Below are 16,514 nucleotides of genomic sequence, written 5' to 3' on the forward strand. Positions count from 1 at the left end.
ACTCGGTTTCAAACACTTTATGACTTTTATATACTCTGATGGTGTTTACTTTGTCCCCCAGGTGGACAGAGACCCTCCAGATATTAACTTCTACTAACAACAAGGGACCTTTCTGACTCTGAGCATGCTCCCGCATTGACCCTGCTACCTGAACATGTCAAGTGGATACGGAGACGGCCATCCATGTGCTCGACCTATACTTATATATTATGCATTGTTTCTTGTTGTATGTTTATATATTACTATCCCCCTGAGTGCTCCTCACTCACCCTGTGTCGAGTGGCGAGCGCTTCAGGTGTTACCCGGCCTGGGTTCCCCTCGGGGTTCCTGGAGGGGCCTAGCCCCTGTTCGGATGTGGTGGATGACTCAGCATTGGCATAGCGTGTGCCTCAGTCCTGAGCCTAAGTGGGTCGAAGTACCGAACTACTGGGCTCGGGGGATTTTCAGACATTAAACCTAACCCGCCGGAGCATACAAGGCTGTGATCTGAATCCACATCAGGATGCCACCAATTTACTTGCTTGTTATATTGGGACCACTGACTTGTTCGCACCGTCTCCCTCCACTAGCGATTCAACCCTTTCATGCAACACTTCCTAGCTGGGCACGGGGATATGCCCCTCTAATTTGTGCATGGCAGATCTCCAGTCAGAGACACGGAACTAGATGTGCTGAGACTTCCGTTGGGACATATTTTTGGAGTTGAGACCGGCCGCGCACTGGGTTGATGTGGCGAGGGTACTGGTTTTATATGATTTACCCGCATGTGACTAAACATCACAGCCATGTACGTTGCTTCTCCTGATTCTCGCGGTGTGACTAGGGACCTACCGGGCGGGCCTGCGCTCTTTTTTACGAGGAACCCAGGTTATATATTAGAACGTCGTATTTTGGGTCCGCCTTGCGCCATTTAGCATATTTAGCTTAGCTTAGCATTGTTAGCCCAGCCCGATGCGTTATTCGGTAGGTTTGACATGACCCACACGTTTTTTACTTATTTAGACGTTTTTGTTAGCTTAGCATAACCTAGCTTAGCCTAGCTTAGCATTGTTAGCCTTTACCCAATTTGCTATTTTGCATGTTAGTTATGATCTATATTCTTTTTCTGACCAATTTAGACGGTTTTTTGTTAGCCTAGCCTAGCATTGTTAGCATTTACCCAACCCGCTAATTTGCATATTAGTTATGATCTATATCGTTTTTTGACCTATCTGGACGGTTTTTGTTAGCTTAGCCTAGCTTAGCATTGTTAGCCTAACTCAGCTTTGTTAGCCTAGCCCTTCAGATGCTGCCGTTTCGCATTTTTTCACACGGTTCACGTCATCTAGACTGGTATTGTTAGCTTAGCCTAAATTAGTATGGTTGGCCTAACCTGGCCTCATACTAGTAATCTAGGGGTTCGGTTTAGTTCAGCACTTCGCTCACGGTTTTGAGGCTCCCATACCTGGTTCCTACTTATATAAGCCCCTAGGTTAGCCGAGCCCCCCTTCACTGGGGCGCTCCACTCCTGGTGGGCACTCTAGTCAGTTACCTTCGACCCCAGGCCTATCAACTCCGTCTCTCTGGTGTCCCTCCCTGCAACCAGGTTTAGTGGGGACACCCACACGCTAGTTGGGACTTGGGGCTCTCTCACATCATGGAGTGTGATCCCCCTCCCTGTGTTCAGTTTGGTTTTTTGAGTACCCGGCCATCGTCACCTCTATCAGGGTTCGCCTCCCCTGGATACACTTAGGTGCTCTGACTGGGACCCCCCATCCTCTACCTGACTTGGATTGTATCGCCTATTAGACACAAATAAATCTGATGTGGAGCCTTCTGGGAGAAGATACAATACACTTGTTTTGGATTTAAAGACCTCCATTGATCGCGTACGCGCGTCTGGACTTCTCCTCCAGACCTGGGTCCATAATACAAACTGTCCCTAATGTCCCCTGCATTCACAACAACATTCTCACCTAGAAGACCGTGGATGTGTTGGCTGGGGCTTCGACTAATTGACCTTACCAGCTCGCACAGTGGGGGGACCGCTTAGGGGGTTTGGATTTAGTATGGAGCCAGAATGGCCCCCATCAGACTGTCCGTGGAATGGTAGACCTTCCTACTCAGCCTGCCACAGCCGGTGGCCTTTGATTAGCTGGATATTTTCCCTTTAGCCTTTAGCCCGATTCCCCTTAAGCAGCATCCTATCCATAACTTACTACCATGAATGGACCTAGGTTGTGTTGCATGACGCTCGGCTCCTGGTTCAGCTGGCCTCCTCGGCCAATCACCCACCGGGAGCCGCCTGACGCCCAATGGCAGAGTCAGAGGACATGGCTCAACAGCAGCAAGTCAACCTAGCATGCGGAAGCCACTACTCAGAGTTTATTCACATCTAATAGCCTACGTATTTTTAGTTTTTGCTCTCCTTATTTGGATTCACATCCACGGACACTGAGGCCTGGACCGGTACTAAGGGCTATCACCGTGTGTTGGCCACCTGGGGATGTTCCTTTTATACATTCCCTCACTCCCACACGTGACGATGGAGCCCCCACCGCGTCACCCCCTCACCACATGTGGAGAAGAATGAAGTGGATGCTACGGCCTGTATTCTCACAATACACATCCCTGTACAACTGCAGAGGTTGTGACCAGGTGACATCTACCCAAAGAGGTGATTTTACCTGTGGCTGTGCCATTAGGTTGCCTGTGGAGTGGCGCCCTCGCGCCTATTTTGTGTATATACACCACTCTATGTGGTCATCTTCCTGGAGGTATTACACTGGAGACCAAGAAAAAGTGTATGCCACGGCCTGTACTCTCCAAATACACATCCCTGTACAACTACAGAAGTTGTGACCAGGTGACATCTACCCACAGAGCTGTTTTTACCTGTGGCTATGCCATTAGGTTACCTGTGGAGTGGCGCCTTGACGCCTACTTTGTGTATACACACCACCTTTTGTGGTCATCTTCCTGGAGGGATTACGCTGGAGATCACCATATAGACTGGACCACATTTTTTCACACACATATGGATTTAGGCCTACTCTCTACTCTAGGAATCTAGACCGTTCTGTCCATTGAGGCCTAGGCCGGTGTCTTGATGAGTATCTTGTTCACTGGCTAATACCATAATCTCTGGACCACTTGGACTCACTGCGGGGCGTTTCACCCTCAGCGGTGATCTTGGTCTTGGGCCTTGTCATGGGGTTTTGGCCTTGGGTGACTGCCTGGGGTGGCTGTTGACATCAGGTATATCGGATGTGACCCTGGTGTCTTGCCTACCGGCTGTCATCTGTCAGGGCATGGATTAGGCACCATGGTCTGCATTGATGATTGGGGAATATCGGATGTGACCTCGACCACTTTGCGGACTCTGGTGGTCTGAGTTGTGTTGCTGTCCAGAGTAGGGATGTGCTTGTGTGACGTGGTTTCTCTGTGAGACGGCTGGCTCTAGGCCTCTGGATTATGTTGGTCGTGACCTCTATGGTGATTCTTAGTCTGAGAGCTGCTTTTATCACGTTTCTGCCACTGTTTTTTAGATACTTTGGCCATCCTTAGATTATCTTGGAGTCCTAATTTTACCTTGGAACGTTCTGGTTTTGCCTTTTATTCTAAGGGTTTATTATATAATATATTATATTATATTAATAGGGATAATATTAGTTTACTGTTTACTGCTAATGTGTAGTCCAGTCCCTTATTGCTGCTCAACATAATATTTTTTTCGCCTGTACCTACACCCTGTTGTAGAGACCACGGACGCGCAGGGGCTTCCCTGGGATTTCCTCTCAGTGACGTCACCGCAGCAGGTCGTTCTTCTGCGGCAGCTATTTTTCACATAACGTAGCAGTGCAGACCGGTTCTACACCTGTGTAAAACGTGATTCGTTTTCCCCTACACTCTGAGGATTGTACCACTCTACTGCCTCTTGGTTTGGAATTTTTTCTCATCTCCAAGTCTCCGTTTTCTGCTACCGAACGGCGTTGCTAGTTTTGCAGTGTTTGTTTACATCGGACTTGGCTGCACGTCCCGGTTTGCCACGTCAATCACAGACCTTACACTCCAATGGCTAGTGACGTGATTTGGAGATCCCGCCCCTTGACGTCCTCTCTCCAAAAACTTTTTTCTTCACCGTCACTAATACTCCGGTATTAATAAGCCTGTGTGTTCGTTTGAGACTGTGACTGCCGACCGGAGCTGCGTGACCGTAAGACCATTTCCCACCCCTCAATAATACGTTTTCTAACTTGCTTTTGCTATCCATAAATTGTTTATCTAGTTTTTTTATCGAATTATTAGCTTGTTTTGTGTCATATTCAGTACCATGCTCTGAACGCATGCGTGCTAGCGGACCTGTTGCTAATTAGCCCACTTGTTTTTTGCCCATAAACGCACCTGCTGCTACCACGCGCTGCAAGCATCCATCTTAGGATCTCCCATCTCATCTTCACTTCTCCATCTTCTGGGGCCATATGTAAGTTTTTCTTTCTAGTCTAGTTTGGTTGCTTGATTGATTTAATAGGGTGCATTTATTAATAACTTGGGCCTACCACCTCATACTCATACCCCACGCGTTTGCATGAACTGCTGATAGTGTGTGTGCATGCTTGTACTACATGTCTGTGTATATGTATGCATGGATATAATGTACTTTCTCTTTTCTTCCCTCTCCCTCCTCCCCCTCCCATTCCATGCTCACACATTCATTTCTGTGCATAAGCACACACACATAATCTTAGGCTTTGCTCACACACATACTCTCTCACACACTCACACACACATTCTGTCTCTCTCTCTCTACTATTCTCTACTGGTCTGTTCCGCTCTCTCTCTTTCTCTAGGCACACACACATTTTAGGCTTCTCTGTGCATTAAGCACTCACACATAAAGACAATCCCCCCCCCCCCCCCCCCCTCCTTCCACAGGTTTTTCTGGACCCCCTTTCACTAATCCTAACCCATGCTTCTTCTTTTACAGATCTTCTCCTCTCACTTAGCTTGTTCACCACCCTGAGTGTACACACATGCCTCGCACACACGCGCGCCCTCCCCCTCTCTCTCTCTCTCTCTCCCTCTCTACTCTTTTCCCTAGACAATAATTCTGAATACCGCTTCTGGTGGGCTGCCAGGAGGGCACCGGGGTGACCACCATCCTCCTTCTTTGGTGTAGCCTCGAGGTCCCCTGTCAGTCCGTAGCCTAGGATGGCCCTGGTTCCTGCTCATGTTTTATTTCCGTCACCTGACGAGTCCTGGGAGAGGACGAAACCGGTCGTGGCCAGTTAGGACCCCGTATATCCCTGCTTAATTTCTGGCATGGGCCCGGCAGGAGGCACCGCCCAGGGAATGGAGTCCTGCGTTTTTGACTACAACTTTTATTTGCTCTAACAGGAGCGCCTCTCTCTATATCTCTCTCACCCCACTCCCACCACTATTGTCTGCATGGCTTTATCTTCATCGCACTCATGTGCAGTGAGGACAGGGCTATGACACTCATGTATCTTGTTTATTAACCCCTTCCTTCCACAGCCCTGCATTTCCTTGGGGTCCTCCCCACATCTGCACCCGGGATTGGTATAGATTCTTAACTTTCCAGGTAGAACCTTTTTTAGCTTTTCAGATTAAGTTAGCTACCCGGTCAAGGTAGGACACGCACTCACACACTCAATTGCACCTTATATGTCCACACAGGCCCTTTATTTAATTTCTATCCCTCCTGCGTTCCTCGTGTACTCCCCCCAGACGCCGGCATGTTGCTCCCTCTTTTGCCCTTCTCCGCGTACCTTAACCCAACCGTCACCATCCCATAGGCTGGCCTACTGTGACTTAATGGGGTAGGATAGCCCCCCTGTCACTTACCCTAACCCCAACCTGGGAGGGTCTACGCCTAAAACTTAACCGAAAGGCTGACCTACTGTGACTTAATGGGGTAGGATAGCCCCCCTGTCACTTATCCTAACCCCAACCTGGGAGGGTCTACGCCTAAAACTCAACCGGAAGGCTTACCTTCTGTGACTTAATGGGGTAGGATAACCCCCCTGTCACTTATCCTAACCCCAACCTGGGAGGGCCTACGCCTAAAACTTAACCAGACGACTAACCTACTGTGACTTAATGGGGTGGGATAGCCCCCCTGTCACTTATCCTAACCCCAACCTGGGGGGGTCTACGCCTAAAACTTAACCGTTGCTTCCCCCCAGTGGTTTTATCTCTGATTACTGGGCCACCTCACTGGGCCACCTCACTGGGTCACCTGTCCTAACCCCAACCAGTGAGAGTTCACACCTAAACGGGTCGAAGCACGAAACTGCTGGGCTCGTGTGATCATCAGACATCAAACCTATTTATAATCTGAGGATGTGTACCTTGACCCCTTGGGGATCGGGACTCTTAAGGATTGATACCATAATTGGAATAATAACTCGGTTTCAAACACTTTATGACTTTTATATACTCTGATGGTGTTTACTTTGTCCCCCAGGTGGACAGAGACCCTCCAGATATTAACTTCTACTAACAACAAGGGACCTTTCTGACTCTGAGCATGCTCCCGCATTGACCCTGCTACCTGAACATGTCAAGTGGATACGGAGACGGCCATCCATGTGCTCGACCTATACTTATATATTATGCATTGTTTCTTGTTGTATGTTTATATATTACTATCCCCCTGAGTGCTCCTCACTCACCCTGTGTCGAGTGGCGAGCGCTTCAGGTGTTACCCGGCCTGGGTTCCCCTCGGGGTTCCTGGAGGGGCCTAGCCCCTGTTCGGATGTGGTGGATGACTCAGCATTGGCATAGCGTGTGCCTCAGTCCTGAGCCTAAGTGGGTCGAAGTACCGAACTACTGGGCTCGGGGGATTTTCAGACATTAAACCTAACCCGCCGGAGCATACAAGGCTGTGATCTGAATCCACATCAGGATGCCACCAATTTACTTGCTTGTTATATTGGGACCACTGACTTGTTCGCACCGTCTCCCTCCACTAGCGATTCAACCCTTTCATGCAACACTTCCTAGCTGGGCACGGGGATATGCCCCTCTAATTTGTGCATGGCAGATCTCCAGTCAGAGACACGGAACTAGATGTGCTGAGACTTCCGTTGGGACATATTTTTGGAGTTGAGACCGGCCGCGCACTGGGTTGATGTGGCGAGGGTACTGGTTTTATATGATTTACCCGCATGTGACTAAACATCACAGCCATGTACGTTGCTTCTCCTGATTCTCGCGGTGTGACTAGGGACCTACCGGGCGGGCCTGCGCTCTTTTTTACGAGGAACCCAGGTTATATATTAGAACGTCGTATTTTGGGTCCGCCTTGCGCCATTTAGCATATTTAGCTTAGCTTAGCATTGTTAGCCCAGCCCGATGCGTTATTCGGTAGGTTTGACATGACCCACACGTTTTTTACTTATTTAGACGTTTTTGTTAGCTTAGCATAACCTAGCTTAGCCTAGCTTAGCATTGTTAGCCTTTACCCAATTTGCTATTTTGCATGTTAGTTATGATCTATATTCTTTTTCTGACCAATTTAGACGGTTTTTTGTTAGCCTAGCCTAGCATTGTTAGCATTTACCCAACCCGCTAATTTGCATATTAGTTATGATCTATATCGTTTTTTGACCTATCTGGACGGTTTTTGTTAGCTTAGCCTAGCTTAGCATTGTTAGCCTAACTCAGCTTTGTTAGCCTAGCCCTTCAGATGCTGCCGTTTCGCATTTTTTCACACGGTTCACGTCATCTAGACTGGTATTGTTAGCTTAGCCTAAATTAGTATGGTTGGCCTAACCTGGCCTCATACTAGTAATCTAGGGGTTCGGTTTAGTTCAGCACTTCGCTCACGGTTTTGAGGCTCCCATACCTGGTTCCTACTTATATAAGCCCCTAGGTTAGCCGAGCCCCCCTTCACTGGGGCGCTCCACTCCTGGTGGGCACTCTAGTCAGTTACCTTCGACCCCAGGCCTATCAACTCCGTCTCTCTGGTGTCCCTCCCTGCAACCAGGTTTAGTGGGGACACCCACACGCTAGTTGGGACTTGGGGCTCTCTCACATCATGGAGTGTGATCCCCCTCCCTGTGTTCAGTTTGGTTTTTTGAGTACCCGGCCATCGTCACCTCTATCAGGGTTCGCCTCCCCTGGATACACTTAGGTGCTCTGACTGGGACCCCCCATCCTCTACCTGACTTGGATTGTATCGCCTATTAGACACAAATAAATCTGATGTGGAGCCTTCTGGGAGAAGATACAATACACTTGTTTTGGATTTAAAGACCTCCATTGATCGCGTACGCGCGTCTGGACTTCTCCTCCAGACCTGGGTCCATAATACAAACTGTCCCTAATGTCCCCTGCATTCACAACAACATTCTCACCTAGAAGACCGTGGATGTGTTGGCTGGGGCTTCGACTAATTGACCTTACCAGCTCGCACAGTGGGGGGACCGCTTAGGGGGTTTGGATTTAGTATGGAGCCAGAATGGCCCCCATCAGACTGTCCGTGGAATGGTAGACCTTCCTACTCAGCCTGCCACAGCCGGTGGCCTTTGATTAGCTGGATATTTTCCCTTTAGCCTTTAGCCCGATTCCCCTTAAGCAGCATCCTATCCATAACTTACTACCATGAATGGACCTAGGTTGTGTTGCATGACGCTCGGCTCCTGGTTCAGCTGGCCTCCTCGGCCAATCACCCACCGGGAGCCGCCTGACGCCCAATGGCAGAGTCAGAGGACATGGCTCAACAGCAGCAAGTCAACCTAGCATGCGGAAGCCACTACTCAGAGTTTATTCACATCTAATAGCCTACGTATTTTTAGTTTTTGCTCTCCTTATTTGGATTCACATCCACGGACACTGAGGCCTGGACCGGTACTAAGGGCTATCACCGTGTGTTGGCCACCTGGGGATGTTCCTTTTATACATTCCCTCACTCCCACACGTGACGATGGAGCCCCCACCGCGTCACCCCCTCACCACATGTGGAGAAGAATGAAGTGGATGCTACGGCCTGTATTCTCACAATACACATCCCTGTACAACTGCAGAGGTTGTGACCAGGTGACATCTACCCAAAGAGGTGATTTTACCTGTGGCTGTGCCATTAGGTTGCCTGTGGAGTGGCGCCCTCGCGCCTATTTTGTGTATATACACCACTCTATGTGGTCATCTTCCTGGAGGTATTACACTGGAGACCAAGAAAAAGTGTATGCCACGGCCTGTACTCTCCAAATACACATCCCTGTACAACTACAGAAGTTGTGACCAGGTGACATCTACCCACAGAGCTGTTTTTACCTGTGGCTATGCCATTAGGTTACCTGTGGAGTGGCGCCTTGACGCCTACTTTGTGTATACACACCACCTTTTGTGGTCATCTTCCTGGAGGGATTACGCTGGAGATCACCATATAGACTGGACCACATTTTTTCACACACATATGGATTTAGGCCTACTCTCTACTCTAGGAATCTAGACCGTTCTGTCCATTGAGGCCTAGGCCGGTGTCTTGATGAGTATCTTGTTCACTGGCTAATACCATAATCTCTGGACCACTTGGACTCACTGCGGGGCGTTTCACCCTCAGCGGTGATCTTGGTCTTGGGCCTTGTCATGGGGTTTTGGCCTTGGGTGACTGCCTGGGGTGGCTGTTGACATCAGGTATATCGGATGTGACCCTGGTGTCTTGCCTACCGGCTGTCATCTGTCAGGGCATGGATTAGGCACCATGGTCTGCATTGATGATTGGGGAATATCGGATGTGACCTCGACCACTTTGCGGACTCTGGTGGTCTGAGTTGTGTTGCTGTCCAGAGTAGGGATGTGCTTGTGTGACGTGGTTTCTCTGTGAGACGGCTGGCTCTAGGCCTCTGGATTATGTTGGTCGTGACCTCTATGGTGATTCTTAGTCTGAGAGCTGCTTTTATCACGTTTCTGCCACTGTTTTTTAGATACTTTGGCCATCCTTAGATTATCTTGGAGTCCTAATTTTACCTTGGAACGTTCTGGTTTTGCCTTTTATTCTAAGGGTTTATTATATAATATATTATATTATATTAATAGGGATAATATTAGTTTACTGTTTACTGCTAATGTGTAGTCCAGTCCCTTATTGCTGCTCAACATAATATTTTTTTCGCCTGTACCTACACCCTGTTGTAGAGACCACGGACGCGCAGGGGCTTCCCTGGGATTTCCTCTCAGTGACGTCACCGCAGCAGGTCGTTCTTCTGCGGCAGCTATTTTTCACATAACGTAGCAGTGCAGACCGGTTCTACACCTGTGTAAAACGTGATTCGTTTTCCCCTACACTCTGAGGATTGTACCACTCTACTGCCTCTTGGTTTGGAATTTTTTCTCATCTCCAAGTCTCCGTTTTCTGCTACCGAACGGCGTTGCTAGTTTTGCAGTGTTTGTTTACATCGGACTTGGCTGCACGTCCCGGTTTGCCACGTCAATCACAGACCTTACACTCCAATGGCTAGTGACGTGATTTGGAGATCCCGCCCCTTGACGTCCTCTCTCCAAAAACTTTTTTCTTCACCGTCACTAATACTCCGGTATTAATAAGCCTGTGTGTTCGTTTGAGACTGTGACTGCCGACCGGAGCTGCGTGACCGTAAGACCATTTCCCACCCCTCAATAATACGTTTTCTAACTTGCTTTTGCTATCCATAAATTGTTTATCTAGTTTTTTTATCGAATTATTAGCTTGTTTTGTGTCATATTCAGTACCATGCTCTGAACGCATGCGTGCTAGCGGACCTGTTGCTAATTAGCCCACTTGTTTTTTGCCCATAAACGCACCTGCTGCTACCACGCGCTGCAAGCATCCATCTTAGGATCTCCCATCTCATCTTCACTTCTCCATCTTCTGGGGCCATATGTAAGTTTTTCTTTCTAGTCTAGTTTGGTTGCTTGATTGATTTAATAGGGTGCATTTATTAATAACTTGGGCCTACCACCTCATACTCATACCCCACGCGTTTGCATGAACTGCTGATAGTGTGTGTGCATGCTTGTACTACATGTCTGTGTATATGTATGCATGGATATAATGTACTTTCTCTTTTCTTCCCTCTCCCTCCTCCCCCTCCCATTCCATGCTCACACATTCATTTCTGTGCATAAGCACACACACATAATCTTAGGCTTTGCTCACACACATACTCTCTCACACACTCACACACACATTCTGTCTCTCTCTCTCTACTATTCTCTACTGGTCTGTTCCGCTCTCTCTCTTTCTCTAGGCACACACACATTTTAGGCTTCTCTGTGCATTAAGCACTCACACATAAAGACAATCCCCCCCCCCCCCCCCCCCTCCTTCCACAGGTTTTTCTGGACCCCCTTTCACTAATCCTAACCCATGCTTCTTCTTTTACAGATCTTCTCCTCTCACTTAGCTTGTTCACCACCCTGAGTGTACACACATGCCTCGCACACACGCGCGCCCTCCCCCTCTCTCTCTCTCTCTCTCCCTCTCTACTCTTTTCCCTAGACAATAATTCTGAATACCGCTTCTGGTGGGCTGCCAGGAGGGCACCGGGGTGACCACCATCCTCCTTCTTTGGTGTAGCCTCGAGGTCCCCTGTCAGTCCGTAGCCTAGGATGGCCCTGGTTCCTGCTCATGTTTTATTTCCGTCACCTGACGAGTCCTGGGAGAGGACGAAACCGGTCGTGGCCAGTTAGGACCCCGTATATCCCTGCTTAATTTCTGGCATGGGCCCGGCAGGAGGCACCGCCCAGGGAATGGAGTCCTGCGTTTTTGACTACAACTTTTATTTGCTCTAACAGGAGCGCCTCTCTCTATATCTCTCTCACCCCACTCCCACCACTATTGTCTGCATGGCTTTATCTTCATCGCACTCATGTGCAGTGAGGACAGGGCTATGACACTCATGTATCTTGTTTATTAACCCCTTCCTTCCACAGCCCTGCATTTCCTTGGGGTCCTCCCCACATCTGCACCCGGGATTGGTATAGATTCTTAACTTTCCAGGTAGAACCTTTTTTAGCTTTTCAGATTAAGTTAGCTACCCGGTCAAGGTAGGACACGCACTCACACACTCAATTGCACCTTATATGTCCACACAGGCCCTTTATTTAATTTCTATCCCTCCTGCGTTCCTCGTGTACTCCCCCCAGACGCCGGCATGTTGCTCCCTCTTTTGCCCTTCTCCGCGTACCTTAACCCAACCGTCACCATCCCATAGGCTGGCCTACTGTGACTTAATGGGGTAGGATAGCCCCCCTGTCACTTACCCTAACCCCAACCTGGGAGGGTCTACGCCTAAAACTTAACCGAAAGGCTGACCTACTGTGACTTAATGGGGTAGGATAGCCCCCCTGTCACTTATCCTAACCCCAACCTGGGAGGGTCTACGCCTAAAACTCAACCGGAAGGCTTACCTTCTGTGACTTAATGGGGTAGGATAACCCCCCTGTCACTTATCCTAACCCCAACCTGGGAGGGCCTACGCCTAAAACTTAACCAGACGACTAACCTACTGTGACTTAATGGGGTGGGATAGCCCCCCTGTCACTTATCCTAACCCCAACCTGGGGGGGTCTACGCCTAAAACTTAACCGTTGCTTCCCCCCAGTGGTTTTATCTCTGATTACTGGGCCACCTCACTGGGCCACCTCACTGGGTCACCTGTCCTAACCCCAACCAGTGAGAGTTCACACCTAAACGGGTCGAAGCACGAAACTGCTGGGCTCGGGTGATCATCAGACATCAAACCTATTTATAATCTGAGGATGTGTACCTTGACCCCTTGGGGATCGGGACTCTTAAGGATTGATACCATAATTGGAATAATAACTCGGTTTCAAACACTTTATGACTTTTATATACTCTGATGGTGTTTACTTTGTCCCCCAGGTGGACAGAGACCCTCCAGATATTAACTTCTACTAACAACAAGGGACCTTTCTGACTCTGAGCATGCTCCCGCATTGACCCTGCTACCTGAACATGTCAAGTGGATACGGAGACGGCCATCCATGTGCTCGACCTATACTTATATATTATGCATTGTTTCTTGTTGTATGTTTATATATTACTATCCCCCTGAGTGCTCCTCACTCACCCTGTGTCGAGTGGCGAGCGCTTCAGGTGTTACCCGGCCTGGGTTCCCCTCGGGGTTCCTGGAGGGGCCTAGCCCCTGTTCGGATGTGGTGGATGACTCAGCATTGGCATAGCGTGTGCCTCAGTCCTGAGCCTAAGTGGGTCGAAGTACCGAACTACTGGGCTCGGGGGATTTTCAGACATTAAACCTAACCCTAACCCTAACCCTAACCCTAACCCTAACCCTAACCCTAACCCTAACCCTAACCCTAACCCTAACCCTAACCCTAACCCTAACCCTGGCATGTATTAGCTCTAGAATTGCCACAGTTATCCAAGTAACGTTGGAGCGATCAAAGGAACCATAACTGATTTAATGAGCCATTCGCAGTTTCACTGTACCGGCCGTGTGTACTTAGACTTGCATGGCTTAATCTTTGAGACAAGCATATGCTACTGGCAGGATCAACCAGGTAGCCTTTCTCCAGGGCTCCACGCGGAGCACCCGACGGGAGGCCCCCCGGGATCCCCACGACATACCCTCTCCCCCGGGGGACGGGGGGTAGGGACGGCCGAGCCGGACCCGGGAGACACCGTCAGCAAGGACGGGCTGGGTTTGTAGGACGCACCAACCGTTATACCGAGGGCAGGTTTTGCGAAACATCATGTCTCTGACGCCGACGCGTAGCGGGGTGGACAACACCAGGGTGTGAGCCAGGAGTGCCACTCCCCGCGCCGGAACGCCATCGTAGGACCTCCAAGACAGACGGTGCTCCTTGGCCTCGCACCGAACATTTCTCCCAGGAGCCTCGAGGCACACGGGCCCCGCTCTCGGCTACCCGGGACAAGAGACTGACCCCCCAGTGCCGAAGGAACCGTCCACCTGTATGGTGGGGGCCCAACTATCGTGGGGGTCGAGAACGCCATTCGGTCAGGTGGGTGACAGTGTCACGATGGTCTGCGTGTGTGGCATGGATCAGGCCCTTGCTGGAGCTTCAAAACGGGCAAAAAAAAATAAAAAAAGACCCAAAACGCGCCGCCTACCGGCCGCTCGCGGGTGCCCGGGGTCGGGGTATGGGTCTAGCCTGTGCCGGGGCTTCAAATATGGAAAAAAAAAAAAAAAACAAAAAGCGCCCCCAACCGGCCGTTTCGGTATACGGGGGGCCGCCCGGGAAGTGCCGTGGTCGGGGTATGGCTCAGGGGCTCGCTGGGGCTTCAAAACGGCCAAGAAAAAAAAAATGACCCAAAACACGCCACCTACCGGCCGCTCGCGGGTGCCCGGGGTCGGGGTATGGGTCTAGCCTGTGCCGGGGCTTCAAATATGGAGAAAAAAAAAATTTCAAAAAAAGGGCCCCCATCGGCCCCCCGGGTAGTGCCGGGGTCGGGGGGCATGATTCTGGGGCGCCCCAGAGCCAAGTAGGCGCCTGGAGGAAAGGAAAAAAAAACTTTAACTTTTTTTTGACCACCAGGGGTGGGGGGGTCTCATGCCCCATCGGGTGCCCGCCCCGAGTGCCTCTCAGGCGGATACATTTTCACCCGTGTGCGGGAGACACATATGGTGCATGGTCCATGTATACACCATATGTGTAGTATGGGCAAAACCACTGTAAAGTCATACTGCCATTGACTTCCATTCATTTTCCCAGGATGACTTATATACTCTATGGTAGCTGTCTGGTGGACTGGGGGCCGCGACAATGTTACGCTTGTAAGTCAGAAGCTGGGAAATGCACTGCGAAGCTGGGAAAACCGTTTTTCGAGCTCATTTTCGGTTCCGCCCAACGGATTTTGATCAAAATAGGCTCATTCGAAAGGTATTAACCGGGGGCACACGGTAAACCGGGACTAATAACGCGCACGTGCGCGTGCGCGAAACGGGAAGCAAAAGAAAACTTCAATCGGAGCTACAACCGTGAACCGTCGCAGATAGGGCGGAAATTTCAACGCACGTCGCTGCGTCTCAGTCCAACTTAAATAACAAAACTGTCCCCAGCGAAATCGGTTGGATAAAACGGAAACGGGAAGCGAAAGAAAACGTTAAACGTCAACACCGAAATGGCTATCGTCAATTCCAATGTGAAAACAACTCGCACGTATGTGTCTTACTCTAAAGCAGTGTATAAAACTATCCCCAGCCAAATCAGAGCTACGCAACGAAAACGGGAAGCGAAACAAAACTTTAAACGGAGCTACCGAATTGGAAATCATCAATCCTGGGAAAATAACAACTCACACGTGTGCCCCTTATTCTAACTTGAATTTAGAAACCGTCCTCAACAAAATCCCACGTTCGGGTGAATAACTGTGAATTTTAAGGCACATGCCTCTCTGGGCTGGGAGAGTGCATTCAAATAGGAGAAATTGGCTTCATTTAGAGGCATCTCCACTTAGGGACGTCGTAGCACCTTAACTCGGGTGGCGTTGGAAAGGTCTGGTCCAGGGGAACACGGGCGTGTCAAGTTTGCCACGCGCACGCGCATCCCCGCTAAACAGGAGCCCAAACAAAATTTTAAACGGAGCTACCGAATTGGAAACCATCAATCCTGGGAAAATAACAACTCACACGTGTGCCCCTTATGCTAACTTGAATTTAGAAACCGTCCTCAACAAAATCCCACGTTCGGGCGCAAAACTGCACGTTTGAGGCCACATTTTCAATGATGCTGGAAACTTACATTCAAAGCTGGGAAAATGTGCTCATCTACAGGCATCCCCACTTAGGGACGTCGTAGCACCTTGACTCGGGTGGCGTTGGAAAGGTCTGGTCCAGGGGAACACGGGCGTGTCAAGGTTGCCACGCGCACGCGCATCCCCGCTAAACAGGAGCCCAAACAAAACTTTAAACGGAGCTACCGAATTGGAAACCATCAATCCTGGGAAAATAACAACTCACACGTGTGCCCCTTATGCTAACTTGAATTTAGAAACCGTCCTCAACAAAATCCCACGTTCGGGCGCAAAACTGCACGTTTGAGGCCACATTTTCAATGATGCTGGAAACTTACATTCAAAGCTGGGAAAATGTGCTCATCTACAGGCATCCCCACTTAGGGACGTCGTAGCACCTTGACTCGGGTGGCGTTGGAAAGGTCTGGTCCAGGGGAACACGGGCGTGTCAAGGTTGCCACGCGCACGCGCATCCCCGCTAAACAGGAGCCCAAACAAAACTTTAAACGGGGCTACGGAAAAGGGGAGAGCTTTTTCGGGGACAAACACCACTCACGTCGGTGCCCCCTGTTCCAACTTGAATTTAGAAACCGTCCTCAACAAAATCCCACGTTCGGGTGAATAACTGTGAATTTTAAGGCACATGCCTCTCTGGGCTGGGAGAGTGCATTCAAATAGGAGAAATTGGCTTCATTTAGAGGCATCCCCACTTGGGGACGTCGTAGCACCTTAACTCAGGTGGCGTTAGAAAGGTCTGGTCCAGGGGAACACGGGCGTGTCATGTTTGCCA

This window comes from Osmerus mordax, chromosome 7 (genome assembly GCF_038355195.1).
Source record: "Osmerus mordax isolate fOsmMor3 chromosome 7, fOsmMor3.pri, whole genome shotgun sequence".
NCBI lineage: Eukaryota > Metazoa > Chordata > Actinopteri > Osmeriformes > Osmeridae > Osmerus > Osmerus mordax.